This window comes from Chinchilla lanigera, unplaced genomic scaffold (genome assembly GCF_000276665.1).
Source record: "Chinchilla lanigera isolate Chin_1 unplaced genomic scaffold, ChiLan1.0 scaffold00006, whole genome shotgun sequence".
NCBI classification, from domain to species: domain Eukaryota; kingdom Metazoa; phylum Chordata; class Mammalia; order Rodentia; family Chinchillidae; genus Chinchilla; species Chinchilla lanigera.
In genome coordinates this window covers 38606999-38620289 of record NW_004955407.1, presented here as the reverse complement: position 1 = coordinate 38620289, position 13291 = coordinate 38606999, and the positions used below count along the sequence as shown (strand labels likewise).

General features: G+C 45.5%; 1 protein-coding gene across 4 annotated transcripts in view; it reads right to left on the bottom strand.

Moving 5' to 3' along the window:
- Positions 1-13291, bottom strand: part of Hsf2bp (heat shock transcription factor 2 binding protein) — a 94467-nt gene that overhangs the window by 51640 nt on the left and 29536 nt on the right. The gene's annotated exons all lie outside the window — the stretch shown is intronic.

The following is a 13291-nucleotide window of genomic DNA, read 5'->3' as shown; positions in this document are numbered from 1 at the left end:
CGTGGCCTTAGCCAGCACTGAGCACGCCAAAATGCACTTTCAGTCCTGCAGGTATCTGCTGATGACTTTTAACTATAACATGAAACTGAAATCATAGGTCATCAGAGAGAAAAGTATGAAAATTGATTCTGAAACAACCTTTTCCTAAATATTCTGTCCTACTGTGATCAGCAAGCACAGGTCTCCCTACACAGGGTCTGCAAACCAGCCTGGAAACCACCGCGAGCCATTATGCTCAGCCACAGCTCAGCCAGGTCGTGTCGGCATTCCCTAAAACCTGTCTGTGTACCTCAGTGACCCAAGGACACAGATGTGCCTGTTTGTAAGAGTTCTCCTCAGTCAGGATTATCAACAAAGTGATCCAAAATGACTACAAACCCTGCGTCAAATAAGCAAGCCAACAGAGGAGTGCAGCAGGGCAGCAGCATCTCTGTCTTTTCCCTGACTTTAATGGAAACACTTCTAGGAATCCACAGTTCAGTATGATATATGATCATACGATGTCTTTCTGGTAGACATCGTTTACCAGGTTAAGGAAGTTTTCTTCTATTTGTAGTCTGCCAAGAATTATCAAAAATGGAGGGGGAGTCAGGCATGGAAGTACATACCTATAATCCCAGCACTCAGGTAGCTGAGACCGAGGATTACAAGTTTGTAGCCAGCCTACACAACATAGCTAATTCACGGTCAGCCTCAACCATATAGTGAGACCCTGTCTCAAAAAATAGAAAGAACAGAAAGTGAATGTTACAGTTACTTGTTCTGCCTGTAATTAACTGTGATCTGACTGCAGAATATAAATTTGCACTAGTGCTACCAGACTGATTTTATAAAATCAGACTCTTCACATTCCTATTTAGTTTATTTACCTAGGCTGAGAAGGACCAGGTGGGGTACATGAAAGTCTCCTAAACCTATCACATTTCCCCCCATATCTACTTGTTTTTCCATAATTTTGTCTCATAACTGATGCTGTGTCACCTGATATATAATTTCATGATAGCTGAAGCCCCACACATTGAAGAGCAGCAGCAAATGTCCTGCTAAACCCTGATCAAACTGCAGACTCAAGAGCAAAATAAACATTATTGTTGTATTTTGGGGTGGTTTGTGTTATGGTATGTGTCTAGATGGCTCCCTAAAGCCTTATGCAGTCCTAGGGTATTTTTTGGAGGGACATGAACAGAACGTGTGATTGATTCATAGTATGATGCTGGGATTAAGGGTGTAAATGCTACACCCACCCTAGGGTGGGGATCCTGCATACAATACAGGGACAGAAAGAGTCTTGTCTCTCCTGCTACTTTTGCTGTCTTCCGCTACCATGAACTGCTGCCCCTCTGCCATGTGCTACCCTGGTTTGGAGCCAGCCAATTATGGACTGAAACTGCTACAAAATGCGAGCTAAACAAACCTTTCCCTCTTTAACTTTGAATATCGTGTACTTTGTCTCAGCAATGAGAAAAGTAACTAAGACAGTTTGTTATCCAGAAATAGATAACATGAACACTATTACTACATCACTAAAGCAAAAATAGCAAAATATTATATACTAGGTACTATGTACTTTATACTATACGTTATATATTATACCAGGCAACAACTCCCAACACAACATTTATTGGCAAATCAAGCCCTATGTTATATATCCCAGTACTGTAACAGCAAATACTAATCCTGCGTTTTACTGAATCCAACAACTGTGGACAAACTCCTACAGACAGTGCCAATATTTGTCAATCTCTCAGAATTTATTCACATTTATTTTAATCACAGCTAGCATTTTAATTACTGGTATTTAGTCTGTCTGAGATCCTTATGAGTCATTCAAGAGCCTACAGAATGGATTTTGTTGCCATTCACCAAAAGCAGAAAAAACACTGGTTTAATTTTCTGTTCAAATGGTTTTCTCCTAGGTTCATTCTCATTAAAATTGTTGTAGGTATTTCTAGAGGTTAGTATAGGAATTACACAGTTTAAGAAATAAATTTGGTATCAGTTACATATGCTGAGAAAGGCATGTAAATTGATATGTAGCATGTCTGAAACTTTTGCTTTAGGTCACAATAATTTTTCAGTGGTAAAAATAATAATGGAGTACTGGCATAATGATATACATATGACCAATAGGAAGGATTGAAGGTTTAGAAATAAACTCATATTTATGGTCAATTAATTTTTAACAAAGGTGTCAAGACACTTCAAAAGGGAAAAGATAAAAAAGAATGATCTTTTCAACAAATGGTGCTAAGAAAAAAAAAAGCAATTAGATATCAAAGTAAGTGCAAACACAAAAAAAAACGGTGCTAAGAGAACTGGTAATGTGTATGCAAAAGTTGCACCCTTACCTTATTTCACACACAAAACTTTATACCTGTCTTGGTTACTTTTCTCTCGTTGCTGGGACAAAATACCTGATGCCCAAAATTAAGGAAGGAAAGGTTTATTTCGCTTACAGTTTGTGGAGGTTTTAATCCATACTTGGCAGGTTACAAGGCAGAGTGGCACATGGGAGAGGGCTACAGCTCATGGCGGCAGAACACAGCAAAAGCAACAAGCACTCCAGGGAGGAATGGCGGCAAGCAGCCTCTTCCTCTCCCTTACATATGCAAACTATCCACCCCAGGGCGGTGCAGCTCTCACACCCATAATCAATCAAACTCTAAAAGCCTGCCCCATGGCCGCATGAGGCTTTGGGGTGACACACAGACACAAACCATAACAATACCAAAGACCTATATATTAAGAGCTAAGATTATAAAATACAGGAGTAAATTTCTGTGACTTTGAATTAGATAATGGTTTCTTAATGACAGCAAAATCACAAGCAACCAAAGAAAACTAAATTGTACATGAACAAAATTTAAACTTTAGTGTTTCATTGGACACTACTGAGAAAATGAAGACAACTCACAGAATGAAATATTTGCAAAATATATATCCAGAAGTGTCTGGTATCTAGGATATGCAAAGAACTCTTATGACTCAATAATAAGGAGACAACTCAATTCAAAAACAGGCAACAGGCCTGAACAGACCTTTCTCCAAAAAATATACAAAAGAGGACCATATGTACATGCAATGTTCTCAACATAATAAGCTATCATGAGTCTATGAATAGAAACCACAACGAGATACCACTTTATGTCCGTCAGGATGGCTATGAACAGAAAGACTGACAGTGCTGGAAGGGGTGTAGAAAACCCAAAACCTCGTATATGCGTATACTACTGATGGGAGTGTAAACTGGTGCAGCCACTGTGGAAAACACAGTTCATTTCGTTAAGCTGCTGAAGTCCTGCTGTGTGAGCCATCAATTACACTTACAGCTACTAGTCATAGCCAAGAGAAGAACTTATGTCTATGCAAACACTTGTACAAGTACACAAGTGTCCATTGGTAGCAGCCAAAAAACTGCAAACAACCCACTGTCCACCAATTGATGAATGGGCAAAAAAATTTGGCCTATCCGTATGGTGGAGTAGTATTCCACCATGAAAAGGAAGAAAGCACTAACATGTGCCACAGCATGAATGAACCCTGAAAACATCATGCTAAGTGAAATGAGCAAAGGACCATACACTGCAGGATTCCATTTGCATCACACGTCTGGAACAGGCAAATCTAGAGAGCAGTAAGTTAGGTGTGTGTTTGTCAGGGGCTTGGGGGATTCCAGGATTCGGAGTGATAGCAAAGGTAAGTAACATTTCTTTTTGAGGTGATGAAATGTTTTATGTATTTATTTATTTTTTGTCTAAGACAGGGTCCCACTACGCAGTTCAGGCTGGTCTTGGGCTCACTTTGTAGCCCAGGCTGGCCTCAAACTTCTAATGATCCTCCTGCCTCAGCCTCCCAAGTGCTGGGATTACAGGCATGTGCCACCACGCCTTGCTCTGAAATGTTTAAAAATTGTGGTGATACAGAATTGTATGAAGACACTAAAAGCCACCAACTTATTAAGTTAAATTAGCAAAGTATATGATGTAAAGATTATACCTCAACAGCTGTTAAAGTGCAGAAATAACAACAGGGGTACAATTTAATTCTCATGGATAGCACACTACTGGGTCGCTACTGCTCATTCTGGATCTGTTTCCTATAACCCTCTTCTTCCTAGCGCTAACACTGCACCTTCTTTTTTTTTTTTTTGAGACAGGGTTTTACTATGCAGATCAGGCTGGCTTTGAACTCACTTTGTAGCCCAGGTTGGCCTTCAACTTGCAGCAATAACCCTCCTGCCTCAGCCTCTTCAGTGCTGGGATTACAGGTGTGCGCCACCACAGCTAGCTGTGCACCCTCTTTTTCTAAGGAAACATAAGCAAGTATGTAAGTTTCCTCTAATATTAATACTCAGACTCCATTTCATCTGTTTTTGTTTCTTTGCACTGGCCTTGGCTACCAGTGGCAGGATCTTATCAATTCATTTTTCTGGCTTTTGGGAGTAGGGGCAGGCCAAGGCTGTGGCACTGTTTATAGGAGCCCCAGAGAGCTGGAGGGAGTGCCCAGTCCTGCTGGAAACTGGCTCTTAGAATTCAATTTTCCCAGCTGGCATTGTGGTGCATCCTATAATCCCAACACTCTCAGGCTGAGGCAGAAAGAGTCTTAAGTTTGAGCTCAATCTGGCAACTTAGTGACTTAGTGAAACCCTGTCTCAAAGAAAAAAAAATAGAAAAAGTCTGAGGACATAGCTCAGTGCAAAGGCCCTGCGTTCAATCCCCAGTAGCACACACACATTTAAAAAAAATGAGTTTCCCTTCCACTGCAGACGACCTGCCTTCCGTGGCAGAAGTCAGACTGGAGAGAAGTGCTGCAAGCTGAGGACTCTCCCAGATGGCGGAGCCTGCTGCCCGCTCCCTTAGCAGCAGTCGGGCTGTAAGCCCACATAACCCGTCTCCCCTGCATGCAAAACCTGCCTTGCCCAGTAGTGGGTTTCCAGTGTGGGACAGCACTGCTGGGAAGCCAGTCACAGAAAAGCCAAGGGTCAGGCAAAGAGGAATGGAGCTGCCCTTCCAGCCAGGTTCTGCCACCCAAGAATCTGCGAAGAAAATGGCTCTCAGCCTAAGTCCCGTGTCACTGTGGTTTGTCCGTGCTCCTTTGCCTGGCCCAGCATTCCTCCCTCAACGCTGTACTGCACTCTCAGAAGGAAGGCTCCCAGCATCATTCCTCCTCCCGACCAGAAACTGCTACGCATGGGCCATGGCCGGAACACCTCTTCCTTCTTTGGGACACGACCTCCGCAAAATCTCATGGACAGAGATTTATTATGCAAATGGAACTGGCAGGGAAAAGAGACTGAAGAACTAGGCGTGGAGGCTTGCAAGGATAAACTGAGCTACTTGGGAGGCTGTGACAGAGAAGTGTTTGAATTCAGGCATTTGAGACCATCCTGTGAAACACAGTGAACCTCCATTTTCAAAGAAAAGGTACTACAGAAGGATGACTTTGAGAAGTTACATGAAATTCTAAAATATATGACTTGTAGCTGTCCTAAATATTATATATGATTCAAGAAATAACCAAAGAATTAATCATAGTCCAACTCCCTATGGGGAAAAGATTCTACGGATCTAGACAGATAACATAAAAATAGCAAAAAGCAAAAAGCCAAAATCCAGGTGGATTCTTGTAACTATTTACCTCTACTTCCTTGATACCTTTCAGTGCTGAAGCCATGGAAGGTCTTAGGCTAGCTATGACCAGCCTTCAGAAAAAGGACTAGGCTGGGTCGGGGGCATCTGCCTGACTGCTGCTGGGAGGCTGAGGTGGGAGCATCACAGGTTCGAATCCAGCCCAGGCAACTTAGTAAGACCCTGTCTCAAAATGGAAAAAAAGAGCTGAAGGTATAGTTCAATGTGAAAGCCCTGGGTTCATTCCTACAGTATCACACACATAAAAGGATTAATAAATTCCTTGTACTAGTCCCTGCAGTCACTTGGCATTATCAGTTCTTAAAACAATCTAATGGTTAAGGATGTGGATTTTTCCAAGTCTATGAACAAGTAGCAAAATCAGTATTCCCCATTTCGCTAGAGTACCTAACCCAAACACCACCTTCTTCTTGGTGCACCTGAAGCCAAATTCACAAAGGAACAGTATGGCGCTCAAGTTTCTTCAGTGTCCCATTCATACAGATAACAGTTTATTTGCCTTGACCTGGAAAAATCAGTAATCCCCACAAAGTTATATCCACCAGGGTTCTTTGAACTTCTCGGCTTCTTCTCTTGGGTCCTAACATCCCATCACCCATGTAAAGGACACAAGTGGTCCCACAGCAGCATCCTGACCCAGTAAGGACCTAGCGTTCTCTTGCCCGGCACACATCTAGAAAACTCTAAGACTCACAATATGCACCTCCTCATTGAGCTAGCCTAAAAGGGACAGAAGTGTCCAAGAAAAAAACTCCGCTTTCACAAAACAGCCACTCATTATCTAGGACCTGCTCCATCAGCTGAAGGAAGGGCAGCACCTAAGAAAAGATTACAAATTATCCAAGCCCAACTACTGAGAGACAACTAAGAGAAGTCTGGGATTAACTCAGTATTATAGGTAACAGATGCCAAATTTTTCTGAATTAGCAAGACCACTTATCTGATTGGACCAAATCAAACATGTCAAAACCATGCTCACAGAACACAGAAACCAAAATGCCTGCAGGGGTGATCCCCAAATCTCTCTCAACACCACCACGAATATCCCACATTATCCTGTTTTTCTACCTACATGCATGAAAGATCAGTCCATGCACTGGGGCAGTGATTTTCACACTGGTGTGAGCAGGGGGCATGTTTTGCTTCCCACAATGCCTGTAGAAATTTGGGTTGCTGCACTTGCAGACTGCCTGGCCTCAGAGCACCTGACCTCAATATAGTCCTTGGGCCCTGTGCTAGGACCACCTGTCATCTGACAGCACCACAAGCAGTAGGATTCCTGAGGCTAACCTAAGTGCCCTGCTCTTTTCTAGGCAGCTGATGGTTCTTCTCCTAGGACAGTGATACAAACCTTTTAGAGCTTTCAATGATACGAGCAGCCTGCTGCAGCATTCATGCCATAGGTTCACCACCACCTCCTAGGACAATGCATCAGTGCCACACTTCCCCTGGACCCTAGCACACCTGGCTGATGACAGAGTACCTCGCAGTGGTCTCGCTGGCTCAACAAGCATCTGTGTCCAGAAGAGATGTGGTGGAGGAAACTCCCATACCAGAGCCTGACTTTGTGCTCTCTGCTTATCTCAGAAGAGCAAATGGGCAGCACCAGCTGGCTGCGAAGTTGCCGGGTCAAGGCTGCAGAGCATCTTCCTTCTCACAGTGCCTCAGACGGTACTGCTCACTCTGGGCAGACAGATGATCCAACAGACACTCAGAGACAACCACAAGAGGCAGCGGTGCTGACCAGTGCTGGAACTGAGAACCAGCCCTCTACAAACCAACCCCACTGCCAGGAGGCCCAAAGGCAGTGGCAAGAACCCTGATAGTCCCTGATGACCTCTCTGGATTGGAGTGGCATGAGAACCAAACAGATGCTCCACGCTCCAAGAACCAAGCACCACCAACAAATATGCTCCTGTGCCTAGAAAAAGACTGCCTGTTCCAAAGACACCGGGAGAGTAGCCAGCAGGATGCAAGATGGTGCAGCCATCGTGGAAAACAGCCTGGCAGTTCCCCAAAATGTTAAATACAGTTACCATAGAAGCCTGCTACTCCACTCCCAGGTGCATACCCAGAGCTGAAAACACAGACTCCCACGGAAACTTGCACACAGGTGTCCATAGCAGCAAGACCTATAATGGCCAAAGGCAGAGTCTCAGTGCCCATTCATGAACTCTCCCCTGCACACTCAGACCATCTGACACCAGAAGAGCTACAGGTCCAAGCTCAAAACCTGGCCCTTCTCCAGTACATGCAGAGAACCATACAATTCTTTTTTTAAATCAGATTTTATTGGTACATTCCAGATATACATAATGAGCACAATCACAGAGAATCTGTACCTGTGCAATGATATAACTTTTTTCCCATTCCCTTCCCCTCCCTTCAATCTCTATGCCCTCCCCATTTACAAAAGCATTGTTTTCATTTCTCCCTCCTTTTCTCTTTTTTTACTTTTCTCTTCTTTCCTTTCTCCCTCCCTCTCCCTTATTCACCCCCCCATTTGAACATTTTCTTCCTATTTCACAATACCTATTACACATTTTGGTTCTTACTTACATTTTCAGTTTCTCATACCAGAGAAATAATGCAGTATTTACACACGAGTCCGATTTATTTCACTTAAGGGAATGGTCTTAAGGCGCATCCATTTTCCTAGAAATGTCTCGGGCATATCCTTCTTTATGGCAGAGTGGTACTCTGTTGTACAAAAAGACCACATCTTCTTTATTCAGCAGGTGATGGGCATTTGGGCTGTTTCCAAGATTGTGCTATCACAAACTGTGCTGTTATAAACACGGGTAGAACCATACAATTCTATGGCTGGGACAGAGCAGCATCGTCTGGTGCCTGAGAGTCTTCTCAGATGAAACCAAACCTCACACATGTGAGAAACAGGGCTGGTCAGTGGCAGAAGCAGCACTGGACACAGGGCCCAAGTTTCTCCCCGTCTTCGGCCCTGCACATCATGCTGCTTCCCTGTATCAGCCTGAGTCCCTGGGGCTGTGGTGGCCAGAAGGGACGGAAACTGACACAAAGGGGCTCTGCTGGGAAATGGAAGCTAGGAAGGTCCATGGAAGACAAAGCTAGACCCAGTCCGGCCCCCAAATCGCCAACAGTCACAAGGTAATGCTGATCTGCAATACTTACTGAATATTATTTGAATGCAAAAACCGAATAAAAGGTAAAGGTGGAATTATGATTTTCAAATCATCCAGGAGCAGAAAAACTGTTTACAAGTCAGCTTTCTGTTGGGGACTAGCCTATGTTATAGATCATGGGGGGCCAGGCTAGTGATGTAACACCCCCCAAGTCTGCTTCAAGAACAGGAAGGTGTAAGGAAGGCCTCATGCCCTTGGCTATAGATAGAATGCTAATAACCCAGCACTCCTGAGGCAAGACAGCATCTGCACAGGACAGTTGTCAAAACACAGGCATTTGGGTTTAGAGGAAATCTGATTCCTCATTAACTTACTCTTTATCCACCTACCTTCTATAGTTACTATTCCATGGAATATGGGCTGTCCCTCCCCCCATGCTTCTTGCTAGCCAATAAAAGCCAGTCAACCGGGAGGCAGCTGAACTAGTCCACTAGAGGTGAAATCTTCCCAGTCCCCACTGTACCCTGAAATTTGTCTCTTTGTCTTTCTTTACTCTGTATCCCAGGGTCTGATCAGCCCCTGGCAGCTTTCCACCTGGAAGCTAAGGAAGTCACTCTCTACAGGACTGTAATAAAAATTTACTGTCTTCTTTTCCATTTGTCACCATTATGGTGACTGTCAACTTGATTAGATTAAGAAACACCTACCAGATTAGTAAAGCAAGCTTCTAGGTGTGTCTGTAGGGATGTGTCCAGAGATGACTGGCATGCCATCCAGCAAATGAGGGAGAAGCCTCACCCCAACTGTGGGTGCTGCCACCCAATAAGCTTGTAGCAACTGGGTGGAAAGCCAGAAAGAAAAAAGAAGTGAGCCTGCACTGAAAAGGTCCAGTCTGCTTGAGCAGGTGTGTCTTTTGCTTCTGCCATTGCCTCTGGACATCAGACTCCAGTTTCTTCATCCTTCAACACAGACGCACACCAGCAACTCTCCAGGGTACACCTAGGCCCTCCGTCTTGGATTCACACTGCACCCTTGATCCCTCTTGTTCTGTGGATCCCAGCCTCTTGGACTGAACAGCTACAGGACCCACTGGTTCTCCAGCATACAACCACAGTGGACTTCCCTGCTTCTGACCTCACAAGCTTCTCTGATAAATCCTGTTGTCTAATTATACTTTTTCTATTGATTCTGTTCCTCCAGCAAACCCAAACCAATACACCATTCTTCATCTGCCCTCTTACCCAACCTGCTGAAAACCACCACAATCCTAAACTGAACAGCACCTTCCTCTGCCATGTACTGTCACCAGTGCAGGGAAGTGGGATATTCACAACATGTAAGGTGTTACCGTTTGGATCAAAACAGGCCCCCGAAAGGTTTATGTGCTTAGACGCTGGGCTCTGGAAGGTGATTAAATCAACAGAGGGCTTTCTAGTTGGCTGTGTACGAGCAGGTGGGCCTAGCTGGGGGCGGGAGGAGGGAAGGGTGTATTCTCATCCTGCAGTCCCCTCCTCTCACCCTTTCCAACCTGCTCTGCTTCCTGGCTGCACTGAGGCGAGCAGCTTTCCTCCACCACGCCCCCCACCCTGATGTTTCTGTTGGGAGCTGCTATGCTTTGTGTCTGGGTGCAGCTCCTCAAAGCCTCATACAGGTGTGTGGGGGGCTTTTCCAAGGTGGCTGAATCTAGAGTTTGTGACTGATTCATGGTTCAACGATGGGATTAAGGGCGTGAGTGCTACATCTGCCCTAGGGCAGGAAGCCTGGATACAATAAAAGGGACAAAAAGAGGTGTCTGTCTGTCTGTCTGTCTCTCTCATTGCTTTTGGCATCTTCTGCCACCATGAACTCTTATCCCTCTGCCATGTACCACCCTGCCTTGGAGCCAGTTGATTATGACCTGAAACCTCTACAAACTGTGAGCTAACTAAGCTTTCTTCTTTTAACTTTTGTCTCAGCAACAAGAAAAGTAACTAAGACAAGAGCCAACCAAGAGCTGGGTGTGGTGGTGCAAGCCTGTGATCCCAGCACTCGGGAGGCTGAGGTAGGAGGATTGCTGCAAGTTTGAGACCAGCCTGGGCTACAAAGTGAGCTCAATGCCAGCATGAACTGCACAGCGAGACCCTGTCTCACAAAAAAAAAAAAAAAAAGCCAACCAAACACTGAATCTTTTCATTGTTTAAGTTGTATATATCAGGTCTTTTGTCACAGAGACAGAACCTGACAAATACATACAGTCATTAGAGCAGATATTTCCATTCCACCATGCAGATAAGAACAAGTGGGCTAACTGGACCTAAAACCCAGACCCTTTGTGCTACACTAACCTACAAGTAAGAACAGTGACTCTGTCCAGCATTTGGGAGGCTGAGGCAGGAGGACTGTGAGTTCAAAGCCAACCTGACTAGATAGCAAGTTCAAAGTCAGCCTGAACTATACATCAAGACTCTGTCTTTTTAAAAAAAGAACAGACTATGGATAAATAAGGATTCTGACTTCAGTTTTTGCTTAGGATACAGTAAACTAAAAAGAGAGCTACACCTTCCCCTGGGCGAGGGGTGGATAATTTACAAAAATCACAGCTTTGCTTTTCTTTCCTTTTTTTTTTTTTTTTTTTTTTTTTTTCCTTCCCTCCATCCTTTTTTTGCGGGGTGGTCTTTTTGAGGCACGGTCTTGCTATGCAATTCAGGCTGGCCTTGTGCTCACTTTGTAGCCCAGGCTGGTCTCAAACTCACAATGATCCTCCTGCCTCAGCCTTCTAAGTGCTGGGATTAAAGGTGTGCACCACCACACCTGGCCTCACAGCTTTTCTTGAACCTAGAGAGTTGAGGTGACTAGAGGCAGGATCCCTCACATAGAGACACGAGCTAAGTACACATGCACTTGAGGTAGCTGTGAGATACCACAAAAGCCAGCAAGAAAAATGCAGTATGATACCTCAAAAATCACCAAAGCAGTGGTCCCAGGGGGCTGATGGTGAAGGGAGGCGGGGAATAGGGGTTAAAGTGGGAGATCCACAACCTAACTGTGCCGTCACACAGCGAGATGTATCTGTCAAAACTTACAGAGTTGCAAAAAGGTGAGGTCCTCACTGAGAGTGAATTTACTGTATGTATATGTAAAAGAACTTGTTTAAGAGGGAAGAAGGTCTACACAACTGCTATACCATGGTCTCACCATGCTGCCTGTTCCCTGCAGAACAGCCATGGTATGTGCGGCATCTCTGTGAATCAGCACTTTGAAAATGCACTGCATGAGTATGAAACCTTCTCAGTCTGACTCACTAACATACAAATAAAGTGCCCACGCTCCAGCTCCTCAGGAGCCCATGCCTCACATAAGCCAGCACAGGCAGTGGAAAACATCACCACAGTGAGCTTGGATGCTAGGCAACAGGCTAGCTCCACCCACCAATTGCAGCCTGAGCACAATTCATGCCTTTCAAATTCACATCTCAACTGAATACGGTGGTGCACACCTGTAACCCCAGCTACTCAGGAGGCTGAGGCACGAGGATCACAAGTTTTTTGCCTGGGCAACATAGAGAGATCTTGGGGCTGGCCCCTGGCCTCGCAGGTGCCTGGGAGGAGGGCCCCCGGCGCCCAGGAAGCCACGCGGCAGGGAGTGCCAGCCTTTGGGCTGGCCCCCAGCCTCACAGGCGCCCAGGAGGAGGGCAGCCGGTGCCTGGGAAGCTGTGCGGCAGCGCGCGCTGGCGTGCGCCATCCCTTCAGCTGGCCACAGCAGCACAACTGAGAACTATCATGGCACAGAGAAGCTATGACACAACTGGCCCACCAGGCACCAGCTGTGGAGGCCCGCCCGCGAATCATTCCCACATGGAGAAACCCCTGGGAATACATGCCACACAACAGGTTGCTCTTGCCCCTGCCGTTGAGAACCAGAAAGGTCCAGAGGCAGTGGAGGAGTAGCTGCTGAACAAGGACTCAGAGAACATGAGAATACAGACTACGCCCAAAGAGTCAGAGGTCTAGTGGACCGGAGCCACGAGAGCCACTCAGAAGCTGCAAACCAGGAGGACCTTGTACAATACCTGGGGAGATACCCCGGAAACCATTCTACCCCTGACAGTAAAGGCTGTGGTGGAGGAACGCATGAAGTGCCGGAGAAGTCTGCACCGAGATTCCTGCTGCCTGTGCTGATGGTTGGGGAGAGGACACTAAGTGGTTGTGGGGTCCCAATGCAATGGCAGGCTGGAGAGAAAAAGCTACAAAAAATGGCTTTTGCCCCAGACGGCTCACTTGAGATGTCAGTAAGAATTGCCTCCTCAGTTTTCTATAGCTGTGATGAGGCAGCCAAGGAGAGAAAACAAAGAGACAGTGAAAAAGCAGCTGCTTTTACTGCAGCATTAAGAGAAACAGACCCTAAGTCTGATTCTGGGGGCCCCAAGAAGAACTCAACGGCTACATTCACCTGCTACCACTGTTAAAAGCCAGGCCACCTCAAGAGGAACTGCCCTAAGAGGCCCCTTGGCCATGCCCTGAATGCAAAGGTGACCACTGGAGATCAGTCTGCCCTCTGAAGTGG